The sequence below is a fragment of the Lissotriton helveticus genome, chromosome 1_1, assembly GCF_964261635.1.
Source record: "Lissotriton helveticus chromosome 1_1, aLisHel1.1, whole genome shotgun sequence".
Classification (NCBI taxonomy): Eukaryota; Metazoa; Chordata; class Amphibia; order Caudata; family Salamandridae; genus Lissotriton; species Lissotriton helveticus.
In genome coordinates, this window is record NC_136057.1 from 1882308586 (window position 1) to 1882321993 (window position 13408).

Sequence of the window (13408 nt, forward strand, 5' to 3'; positions counted from 1 at the left end):
ACCTTTAATATACAACTGTGAGGCCCAAAAATCGAACATAAGGTTAGTGGGTTTCACTAAAAACGGAATTTGAACTCGGGGCGACATTTAAAATCTCGTCTTTAATAGCAGTTCAATTGCTAAACTGGTACAATATCAAATTGAGACTAATTCCCCATTAGGAAATAGGTGACCTATCCCTTTACCTGGCAACTACTAAAAACGGAATAAAAAGCAATTTCTGTTATTGTCCATTCCCCTTCTTTCCTATGTTTGATTCAATCTTATTTTATTATATGTCCTACTATATCTCCTTCCTTCCTTTCTGCCTCCCCCTCCTCTCAATCTCTTTTTTGCACTTCCCCTGTGTCTTTCTCTCTCTCTTTTTTACTCCCCTATTGGTTAGATTGAGAATACAGGGAGAAAGTAACTATAATGAGGAGAAAAAATCTGGTATAGATGTATAATGATATGTTGATGGAATTAACCATTAAGGATGACAAGATCGATCAAGTTGTGCTCTGCTCTTCATTGTAACTATGGTCTTGTATGTTTTTATCCTGATAGTACACATCTGATACATGTGTCTTTTTATATGTGTGTGACTTATACTATGTATATTTATGTTTGACTTTCAGCCCTGAGGAAGCTCCCTGTACGGGAGAGAAACGCGTTGGCTGATCAACTTTTTCTTATATATGATGAAATCAATGGACTATTGCACTCAATAAACTTTTGTATAAATAAAGAAAAGGACTTTCAAAAAAATACCCTGCTAGTTTTGGACTTCATATTTGTGCGCCCCCACCCAAGCTTAATACATCCTTTATAATGTACTTTATTGCAGATTGGCAACCACTGTTTGTTACATATTGCTGATGGTCACATCAAACCGGCATAATGCAGGTATGTGACCACTAACTTGTTCAGATAGAGAAAGAATTAGGGTTTTGGGAAGCACCTTTTTTTAATAAAAACTCAAACCCTTCTCCCCCTTTTTTGTCACAAACAGTCTGTTCATAAGAAAGACTAACCCAACCCTGATGAGAGTGCGGCAATTGATTTAACCGGCACTCGAAACGTGTCGGCAGACAAAGGAACTCAACTCCTTAGTTAAATATTGCAAATACACCCCCTTATGTCCCTGATATATCAGAGGAATTGATGTATCCTAAATATAAGGTTGCTAGTTGTTTAATTTATCATTTTGTATGACAACTTTGTATTTCATATTGTGTATATATTGATTGTTCTTTGTGACATTTCATTTGTTTGTATTGATGTTTGATTATTATGAGTTTATTTGTAATTGTATGTCAAAACACATTTTCACGTTGTTCATTTTCACTGTGTAAGTACTAATGTGATATTTCGTTCAGTTGACTATGTGTTCTTTTTGTGATCAAAGATATTAATTAAAAAAATAATGAAATAAAAGGCAGAAATTACTGCTGAGATAAACGTATTAGTTTGCGTTCATCTTACTTCATATGAATAAGTGTTGTGAAGTCATTAGAACAACACAACTGCCAATACTGGACTTCGCTTTCTGCTATTTATACTGACCTTTACGAGTAAAACATACCGGTCTGTTTTTTGTTTACCGTCACTAGTTTATTGAATCATTTTTTTCATTTTTTCTAGTGGAACCATATTACTTCAAAAGCGTATCAAACATTTTAAGTGCATGTACAAACAGATATAAAACAATATATTTCAATGCAGCATCATTTCAATATACATTACATACACAGATTTAAAGCACACCCATCACACATTCGTACCCATCCATTCATACCTCACTGCATGAGTGAGGTATGAATGGATGGGTACGAATGTGACGGTAAACAAAAAACAGACCAGTATGTTTTACTCGTAAAGGTCAGTATAAATAGCAGAAAGTGAAGTCCAGTATTGGCAATTGTGTTGTTCTTTTGTTACATTGGGCTTAGCCTTACTGGGTCAGAGCCACGACCCTGTGTTGTTTTTGCTAGTGAAGTCATTAGAGGCATAGGTAATTTTTTTCTTATGTAGTATAACTGGCCCTACCTACCCTCTAATCCTTTGGGCCAAACCCCTCCTTTTTTGACACTATCTTGAACCTGGCATTTCGAATGAATACATTCGGGAGCCACCGATTTTGAATGGATTTCAAACTTCTGCTATTCTTTGACATAAAAAAGTAAAGAGTAGCACCCGTACTCATTTCCTCCAAAGGCACTACCTGTAAAGGCGTGGACCGCTGCCACCAAAATCTCATTGGGTCCTGGAAAGCACCTGCGAGAAGGATGGCGATCTGGAATGAGGGACAGGAAAGTAGGGTGTACCAATTGCAGATTAACTGATGACTCGGCAATCCATAGCGATCATCTCCCAAATCAGAAAGGGATTGTTTAATGGCTAAAATAAATGGCTTAAGAGGGTAGTAGGAGGTTTATAGGCAGCAGAGCAAGCTACTGGAAGTGAAGTTTTTTCTGCCCATAGAGTCAAGTTTCCTTAATTCTCTACCAGGTGACTCCATGAGAAAGGCATTCATTATTTGCTTATAGGAGGAATCTTGCACGGCCAGTCTGTCCAGGAAAGGGTGATAATACATTCTGGCTCACCCAAAGCACATCTATGGAACTTGGCTATCTGCCTGTGGGCCTCTGGACAAGAAAATGGGGTTTACCCATTAGCCCATCACAGTAGTCACAACAGCCTCATTAAATGTAAGTAATGGCTCCATCAGCGAAGAGGATTGTAAAATGTTAAACTTCACCTAAGCAAAGGGCAAAGTCAATTCCAAGGCTTCTGCAGTATTTCATACTACAGAGGCAAATTAAGATATTGCTCTGACAGAGGGCCAGAAGTTTACAAATATTCCTGTGTAGTGAGATGCCTAGGCCCATCGCATTTTATTAGTCCAGATGCGAGCCAGAAGTGGTACCGGGAAGGAGATTATCAGTATTCAAATCAATTTTTTGGGCTGCCATAGTCTTTTTCTATCATGGCGAGAGTATCAAAATCTAAGGAAAACTACTCTTCCATCCTAGAAAATCTGAGCACTAGAAAGGTGCTCTGCCAAATGCACATTGTACAAATTTCCATTAACCATCTCTTACCACACAACATCTGGCTTCGATGGCCGCATCTTTGTCAACACCCAAGGAGGCTCCAAAGAACAGGCATAGCACCTTAATAGGCAGAGTTCATTTTTGGCTTAATCCTGGCGGGAGGCAAAGAGGGCACAGGCACCATTCTAAATAAGCACAGCATAGCCAGCAGAAAGGATTTAAGGTGCGAAGGTAAAAAAACAACTTACAGTTCTTAGCAGTGCTTATTTTGTGAATAAGGGCCTCAGCGCCAAGTTTTGGTCAGACGGCCATAGCGGTATGTACAAATATCCAGGGTGTTGACTAGCAAGACTGTGTAATCTTGGTTCCAACTTATACTTCTAGACACCCTCTGTCCCTTTACCTCACTCCTGCAGTTTCTTTTTTAGGTTTCGCCCTGGCCGTAGCAACTGCGTAGCAGTTGCTCCGCCCAGGGCGAAATCTTAAGTCCTACATATGGGGCTTTGGTCCCGCCTCTGTCTTCCATTGGCTAGCTCCATAAATGAAGGCTAGCCATTGGAAGAGATTGGCTGTCAATCACGCTTTCCCCGTGAAAACGCGATTCGGGGGCGTTTCTGGGTCTTTTTTAAGCCCCGCCCCTTGTTGCCGTGTGTCCCGGGCCGCGCTGTGATTGGCTGCAGGCCCGGGACACCCCCGTGATGTCATTTCCCGGGCCGCGCTGTGATTGGCTGCCGGCCCAGGACACCCCCGTGATGTCATTTCCCGGGCCGCGCTGTGATTGGCTGCCGGCCCGGGACCTGACTTGTTTAAGATTAATTTTCTTGCTGGTAAAACGTGAACATTGAAAATGCAAGTACAAAAAACCTCCGATTTTATCTTTCTTCCTTCCGTTTAGGTGTTCACAGATGTTGCCATATATGCACCTGACTGCACCACCCCTGAAAGTGCCTCACAAGCTTGTCGTGAAATGGAGACAAGCCCCCATGCGCCCCTCTAGTGCTGCCTCTATACAGGTATCCCAAAGTCCACCTCTCGTTACCCCCAGCGGCCCCTCCCACCCGGAAACGATGGCCTTCAGCGAAGAGGTAACGCGGTCTCTATTTTCGCACAGCAGTTTATTCCGGGATTAGCTCTCACGAAACGGAAAGAAATGTCGCTGGCCGGTTACCTGGGGGAGCACGGCTGAGACATACGCGGGAGTCAGTCCTGCTCCGTCGGGTTCTCTGCGTCCGCTGCTCCGGCGGTGCCGCCAGACCCCAGACTGCCAGTGTTTGTTTTAGTGCAGGCGGCTTCCCTCCCACGCGCACCTGCACTACCGGTTTAGTGTCCGTGCCACGCCTAGAACACACACACACGGCACACCTGCTCCGGGACTGCCACGCTTTACGCGCACAGGAAATTAAGCAGGGGCATAGCGGGTGCAGCAGCGCCGGGGTCCAGAGATGGAAGGGACCCCCCTCCGCGCTGTAATCATGGCTGTCTCTTACTACCAGACATGCAGCCGCCGAGCTTCTCAGTTCTGCTCTCAAGCTCGGGATCTGGCGCTTGGTCACCCGAAGGAATCGATGAAAGGCCACCTACCACCGCCGAGCTTGCCTTATAAGGCGGGTGTGGTCCTGTGAAAGGGCAGCAGAGCCGGGCCAGGCAGGACGATATCTAATTTGCAATGCAATAGGTCTCGCATTTACGCGAGTTGGACCTATTGGCATTGTAAAATGACAATGGCTTTTATTTATGTTTCAAAAACTAAAACATAAATAAAAGGCAATGTCATTTTCAATAAAAATAGCTCAAACTCTCGCAAATGCGAGACCTATTGCATTGCAAATGCTGGTCTTTTCTATCTTTCTTTCTTTTGTTACGTGCTTTTTCTTCCTTTGTTTCGCCCTTATCAAATTTTCCTCGCACACTAACTTGCTTTGCAAATGTTAGCATTTATCGGTCTCTAATCAGGTTTGTTTACTTTGCCACCCCACTTACCCCCACCCGGAAGCACTGCCATTGTTTCTTCTTTCTTGCTGTATTATTCATCAGCTCTTGTGTGGTGTGTGTGTGGGCTTCATGTGTGTGTGGGGGGCTCTTGTGTGTGTGTGGGGCTCTTGTGTGGGTGTGTGTGTGCAAATGCAATACGTCTTGCATTTGCGACAGAGTAAGCTATTGGCATTGTAAATGACAATGCCATTTATCTGTTTTCAAAACCAACACATAAATAAAAAGTTTGTCATTTACAATGCCAATAGCTCTAACTTTTCCGAAGGCGAAACCGTTGCATTGTAAATGCTTGTTAACCTTTAGGTCTCCCTTTGTTACTGTTCTTTCAGCTTTCTCTTTCTCCCATTGGTGTTAGTTTTACTCATCAAAACTTCACAGAGCAAGATGGAATAAGTACCGGTCCCCAAAAACGAGAGCCAGTGGGACCCACCTGTAACCAGTGGCTCAGATTAACCCTGGTTCTTATATGACAAGGAAAATTATGACCTTCAGGAACAACAGATTCTGAATGGTCCCAGAAGTAAAGCAGTTTCCTTGAGGAGGAAGAAGAACCCTTCCTGTGGCGCTTTATGAGACCTAGCTGGAGAAGGGGGGCGCTTTGGCATATCTAGAAAGGGTTTACTAAAACCAGCTTGGCCTTCCACCTTAGAATAGCCTTTGGGTACAGGAATCACAGGCCATTGTAGTGTTCCCAGCCCAGATAATACATACAGGTGGCATGTGGGTCTGAAAAGAACATCTTGAACCATCAACAGCATGGTTGAACTCCCGATAGTTTGAGAAGGCACTGACTCAGTTCCTGTTGAAATGCAGAGAATCTTTGGTTTTGTCCGTGATGCATCGTGAGAGAGAGACCTGGCTACGAGTCTGTTAGCACCTAAAATACTCTGGGAGAGCCACATCCAGCAGCCAGCTCATGGCGGAGGTCTCATGGCCCCACCTTGTTTCTCCGGATCAGTCTGAAGCTTTTAAATAATCAATCAATCAATACATTTGTAGAGCCCACTACTCACCCATGAGGGTCTCAAGGCACGGGGGGCGGGGGTGCTGCTACTGCTCGAACAGCCAGGTCTTGAGGAGTCTCCTGAAAGCCAGCAGGTCCTGGATCTGACATAGGCAGATGGGGAGGGTGTTCCAGGTTTTTGCAGTGAGGTGGGAGAATGACCTGCTGCCAGTGGTAGCTCGACGGATGCAGGGGACGGTGGCGAGGGTGAGATCAGCAGGGCGAAGCTGGCGGTTCGGGGTGTAGAAGGTGAGTCGTTCGTTGAGGTACGCTGGGCCGGTGTTGTGGAGAGCTTTGTGAGCGTGGGTGAGGAACTTGAAGGTGATCCTCTTGTTGACGGGGAGCCAGTGTAGGTCTTTCAGGTGGGTTGTGATGTGGCTGTGGCAGGGGATGTCGAGGATGAGACAGTGATAAGCGTGTCGTCGGTGCTGGTTGAGAATTTCAGGGTGTTTCTGTGGACGATGGCGATTCCTCCTCCTGTTCCGTTGGTGGGTTCCCTGCGGGTGGATCTTGTAGCCATCAGGGATGGCTATGGCAATGTCGGGTGCCGAGGAGGGGGTTCATCCAGATCTCCGTCAGGAAGGCGACGTCTGGAGAGGTGGAGTCAAGTAGGTCCCATGGCATGTTTGCGGGAGGAGCGGGTGTTGAGTAGAAGGCATCGGAGGCTGTTGTGACCTACCCCGGTGGGCGTAGTGGTGGTTTGGGGGCTGGTGTAGCGTCAATTACAGCAGGAGAAGGGTCCATGGGTTCGCTTCGGGCGAGGCTTGGAAGCAGGTGTGTGATCCTGCCGGCGTTGAGTGGGTGGAGGCTGCTGGCGCCGTAGCGGCGTTGGGTGTCGTGGCATTCGCGGGGGGCCAGGGGGCCGGTGCTGGGTGTGGTCCGGGCGCGGACGGGCTTGCCTTAGGCGTGCCAGCGGCGCGGCCGCCATTATAAGAAAAGGTGGGAGGGAGGTGCAGCTGGGAGGCGGGAGAACGAATGGGCACGCAGGGGGGAGGGGCTGCGGCGGCAGGAAAAAACTGGCGAGAGTAACAGGAGCAAATGGGCACCAGCGGGGGCTAGGTGAGGGCACAGAAGGCAAAAGGAACACAGAGACCAAAAGGGGGCAACAGGAGACAACAACAATCAACGAATAACAAATAAAAAAAAAAATAATAACTCAGGCAGAGCTGCCTAGAGCCTACGGCGGTGGCAGAGAGCAGGGGCACACAAATGATCATTCAAAAGGTAAAGTATCTGCAGGAAGTTGCAATTGGAACCAAGTGCGTAGATACCTTTGTGGACAAGAAACACCAACACTGGCAGATGTGCTCACAGGACAAGAAAGTGCCTCTGAAGCCTTGGCACTACAAGATTACAGATGTATTTAACTGTTAACTTCACCCCTGACTTGACCAGTGCTGCAAACTGGGGTGCCTTGGTTTGCTTGGTCAGCTTGTGTTAGGGTGCTGAGGAAGTTCTGCAAAGGTTCTACCTAACCCTCTACTGGAGCAAGCAGGGCACTCTCTCCTCTTCAGATTTGGAGGTGTGTACCTGCATAAAGTATTGGGCAGTCAGCACAGCTTCTTGCTGTGGACTGTGCAGATGCATAGCATTGGGTCCGCTACAGATCCCATCCCATTCCCCCACTTTGCGTTAAGCACAAAACATGTTTGACCTGTATAGCCAATGGGGAGTGTATCTTACTTTCCTACTGGAGGAAGATGTGGGTAGTGCAGTACCCATTTTCAAAGCCCAAAGTTAAAAATGAAGTCTTAAAATCATTTACGGTGGGTAATTACTCTATATGCAAGTCAGAGAATTCCTCCAGGATAACCCAGCACAGAGCACATTGTTAAATTAGGTGGCCGTTTCAACAAGACTGCATGTCAGCTGGTGCAACCAGCTAGTGGCATTTAGCACTTAGGCTGAATACAAATTATTTGCCAAACCAACAGTTGATGGACAGAATGCAGAACAATGTCATACATTCACCCCAGTACAGAGATCTGGGCTTAAATCCATCGTTTTTTTGTACTCCACACCACCCCAGTTCAGACATGGCCATATGCAAATCAGCCTTGACCCTGTGCCTCATGGGAACAGTTTAGCCCAAACTGCCAAGCCATGTCTTTCCTGGACCGGAATCAAGCATCCTAGGACCGGTTTATGGCTATCAGCCGTCTTCAGCCAGGATAATTTGACTCTAGTTGTGTGGACAGCATGGGACTCACGTCTGAGCATACCCATCCCACTCGGGTTGACAAATGCAAAGTCAAGCTATCCTTGTTGAAGACGGCTGATAACCAGAAACCGGTCCTAGGATGCTGGATTCCGGTCCAGGAAAGACATGGCTTGGCAGTTCGGGATGGACTGTTCCCATGAGGCACAGGGTCAAAGCTGATTTGCATATGGCCATGTCTGAACTGGGGTGGTGTGTAGTGCAAACAAATTATGGATTTAGGCCCAGATCTCTGTACTGGGGTGAATGTATGACATTGTTCTGCATTCTGTCCATCAACTGTTGTTTTGAATACAAATTATTGGCACACAGGGGACGAAGTCTAGAAAGAAGTAAATAGCTTGAAGGATGAAAGGACTCCATGAGAGAAGCAAGTTTAATGCAGCCCTAACAGCAGAAAGGATAAGGTTGCACTCTCGTGCAAGCGAAGCAAGCTGGTTTGCTAAAATCCCTGAATACATGCGCGATATCAGTCACACAAAACTTAGATTATATGTAGCTTTTAAGAAGCTGTTCGAGGTCATGCCATTATGTAGAAGGGTACCCACAAAACTTAGAATGAGCGCACTAAGTCATAGGTGTGGCACCATGTGCTACAGGTATATATCCTGTATTATAAAACAAGGTATAGAATGTCCATATTGACGCGCCTGACCAGGATCATACTCGCCTCCTCCAAGATCACGGAGTGAGTTTCTTCATCTCATTCGGGCAATCCCATTTTTGACTATGCCCAGCTGACCTAAGTTGACTCACACTCGATAACTCGTGATCACCTTGGTGCTATGACCTCCATTCTTTAGGCACTTCACCTTCAGGCATTCAATTCCCCCGGTGTCTCTTTCTCATTAGATTCATTCACTCTAAATAAATTAATATTTAATTATATCTAAATAATTCGCATTGTTTCTATTCTGCCACTCTGGCAATTTTTACATAACTTTGATTCTTTGACTGATGGTGCTCTACATTGTCAGTTTAAAATTAACTGTTTGGGACCATTTAATGAATTTTAAACCTTGCATTGTCTTTATATTATAGATATTACATGCTCACAAGCTGTCCTGGTGAAGTTCTCAAATTTTTGAGATCGAAACGCCGTCGTACTCTTGTTACAACTAAACTCCTTTATTCTTAAAAATTGTACCAATGAGTTCTGTTTATGTTGTCAATGTAAGTCTTTAATAATTTCTTCACTCACCACATCACGTTCCTTTTCACTTTTTTTGTGAGCACTGGATCTATAATCCTCGTTATGAAAATATTAATATTGTTAATTAAATGAACCGCCTTTCAAATGTTAATTTGTGTACCTTCTTACATTTATGTAGTAAAGTACCTTATGCCAGAGGTTAATTGATGAATAGCTTCCTTAGATAACAGTTCCTTTTTTTAGGACCTACTGGCGGTACATGAACCATTGTCCTTTGCAAATTACAGGTATATATCCTGGCACAACGGTGATCTGGGTCTTAGTAGTACAGGATCAAGGGGCTCTGCAGGGGAGTAAAAAATGTGAATCAGTCAAGCCATATGGGTGTGCCAGTTCATGAGAGCAGTGGTTGTCCAATCTCATCCTAGAGTTGCATTGATTCAAGGTTAGGACCATCTGGATAAAGAATGCTACTCCAAACTGGGTGGGTAAACGTTGTATAGTGAAGGGTGTGTCAAGGCAAAATCATCTCCTACTATGGCTAACACCAGCATAAAATGCTATCCCTGGACATAAGATCTGATAGTAGGTGCCATTTGGACAACACCCTGTATGGAAATTAACTTCAGAGACCCATCTTATAAAATTCTGAACTCTGCTAATTTAGCCAAAAACATGGCTCAATCATTTCCATCACCCCCTCCCAAACACCTTTAATTAGCTCTCAGAATTTCATGGGTATCCAGCGGGGCAGAATACGCCATCACCTGCACCACTGGAGGTCAGTAACAGACCGTTTGGTTTTGCAGCTTGTCCACAGGAGCTACTCCCCATCCACTTACAACAAGCTGAAGAAGGGCCACCACTCCTTGCTCTGTCAGGAAATGTTAGCTCTCTTGGTCAAGGCAACTATAGAGGGTGCTGGCATCAGAAATATGTCATGGTTGCATTTACCACTGCTTTCTTGTGCCCAAGAAGGACAGAGGCCTTCGTCCCACTCTAGACCTGCACCTGGTTAACTTCTTGCTGAACAAAAAGAAATTAAAGATACTCACTCTCGCACAAGTTCAGTCTGCCCTGGACCTAGGAGACTGGATGGTAGTGTTGGGACTTGCAGGACGCATATTTCCACATCCAAGACCTGCCTGCCCACAGACGTTACTGCTGGTTCACAGTAGCGAAGAGCACTTTCTTCGCCATGTTCCCCTTCCACCTTACCAGTGCCCCTTGTGTGTTCACTAAGGTGATGGCAGTGGTCGCAGCTCATCTTCCGAGGTATGGGGTTCCAGTCTTTCGCTACCTCGACAATTGGCTGTAAAAAGCGGGCTCCTCACATGCAGTTGTATCCCACCTCCAGACTATGGCAAGACTTCTGCACTCGCTGGGGTTCACTATAAACATGCCAAAGTCACATCTGACTCCCTCTCAGACACTTCCTTTCTTCAGAAATGTTCTGGGTCTAGTGCAGTTTTTAGGTCGAGCTAGACCGCACAAGCTGTCTCTTCAAGACCTGCTGTAATCAATCTGTGTGCATCAAGTCCATCCCCTTTTTTATATTGTTTATCATTAGTCTATGTCAGTTTCCTTTAAAGATCCTTGCTTGCTCGTAGTCAGTCCTACCGCTTTGTCCCCCCTTTCTCTCTTCTGTTCCTCCCACAGAGCAGGGGCTTTTTACGGTTTCATTCCACTCTGGTCCTTTATATGTTGTCTGGGGGGACTATTTATCTTGGTTTCCATCCTTAACTGTTTGTCTGTGTTCAGCTTCAGTGCCCTAATTGGTTACATTTAAATATAGCATTCTTCCTCCTACTGCCTCTTAATGCCAGTTGTGTTAATGCCGCCTCCTGTTCCCATGCTTGTACTATTATTTGCCTTTTTTTTAGCAATTTTGGATGTCGATTGCAGTTGGGCTTCATTTGGTAAGCTGTTCGGTTGGTGCTGGGCTTCGTTTTAAGGGGATTGGGCTTGTCTTACAAGTTAACTCAGATGGAGTATGCTGGGGGAAGAGCAGCGCGCACTGCTTGCGTACCTGTATGTTCTTTTTTCTTAATGGGGGCATGGTTTAAAGGTGGCACCAAAGTGTGGTGTGTATTTTAGCCTTTTTTTTATTTTATCTTTTTAATTTGGGATGTCGATCAGCCGTTGGGCTTCATTTGGCAAGCTGTTCAGTTGGTGTTGGGCTTCATTTTAAGGGAGATTGGGCTTGTCTTACAAGTTAACTCAGATGGAGTATGCGGGGGGGGGGGAAGAGCAGCTCTGTGCATGCTGCTTGCGTGCCTGTATGTTATTGTTTCTTAATGGGGGTATTGTTTAAAGGTGGCACCAAACTGTGGTGTGCGTGTTACGTCACTACAGATGGAAGTAGTGTCCCTTAAAACGACCGATGGCCAGAGAAACCACAAAGCCTGGGGAAAACTGGAACTTGGACACTTTTGTAAGTTGTTTTGATTTTTGTTTTCCCCCTGCTGACGTGGAGATCATTTTCAATGCTAGTCTTTTCTTCTGAACAGATCTCACACAAAGCGTTTGGAAAAATACATTAAAAGCTACTTGACTACAATATGTCAAAGCCTATCAGGTTTTAAAAGGACAAAGATCATAGCAGAGTAAGAGATTCAAGTGAAAGGTAAATTGCATGAAAGTGTCTGATGTTTCCAAGCCTGTCCCTTTAATCCATAGATGCTTGCTCTGGGATCTGCTGAAATAACCTCGCTCATTGCCTGTTTTACATATGCTGATCAAAGCCAGGATTCTGAGAATGCAGCCAGGAGGGCAGGGTGAGGTTAACATGCACAAACTGCATATCACACGCTCTCAGCTGCTGAGGTTTTAGGTCTGTTAGGCAAAACCGAGGTGGTTTTGTGGATTATATAATTTACTTCAGAAAAAAAACTATAGATTTAATCTGCTGGAGCAGGAGTGCTCTTATGCTATATGGTTGTTGAATTCTGTATCCGGTTTCTATGCCTAATTCTGCAGAGCAGTTTAACTCGCATTAATTAGGGTACAAATGTGTTTTCATGGTGATGGAAGCTACCACTTAAAGGTTTCTCATTTCTCTGCCCTGCTCTTTATATAATAATAAAAACTCTATAATGTCAATACTAAAGGGAGTGCTAACAGACCTTAATGTTAAGCAAATGCAACATCCTACAAGAAGGTTTGGTCAGCCACCCTGAAAGTGCTTTGTTTGGACGTAGCTTGCTTATTGTTTTTTTTAGGTCGCGCATGCGCTGCTTAGGGGGGGGAAAAAAGATCTTTTGGAATGGATTCACTTTTTGCCCTAAAAACTGCATGCGTTGCATTGCTTTCAATGGCAAATCGTGCACATTTGGAGATTCCCTTGCGGGAGCGAGCTTTGACACCATATGTTTGTAATTAACTTGCAAACATATGGTGTCCCTGCTCGCTCCCGCAAGGGAAACGCTCGGCGAGTTTTTTTTTTTTAACTTTGAAATGGAGCGCAGCAACGCTTCACGGACACCGCGCTCGTTTTATGGATATATTTCTTAACTTTAGCACGGAGCACAGCGCCCACTTCAAAAACACCACGCTCAGTGTTGAAGTTAAGAAATACATGGAGAAACGGGGCGCGGAGTCCATGAAGCAGAGCCACACTCAGTTTTAAACTTAAGCATTTGCAATGCAATCGGACCGATTACATTGCAAATGCTCGTTTTACATGCAGACGAGTTTGCCCGTTGTCTTCAACTAGTCCAGGTTAGCAAGCATGCTTTGATGCTGCAGAACTGAAGTCTCACCTAACCCATTCGTGATGCGTCCATCTGTCAGTCGGATTTATTTGAATGGGGCCCAAGGACTTGAAAGCAATCCGTCACAATTCATTAGAAAGACTTCAAGCTTTGATGACATGAACCATGATGAAATATTCTGCTTTGGTGCAGGGCGGTTAAATCGGGCTTTCTTGGGAATTTCTTCCTATTTGAGCTTTAATTAACGAGCACTCATCATAAAGTGTTACAGAATTGATGGCGCAGAGGGTTAAA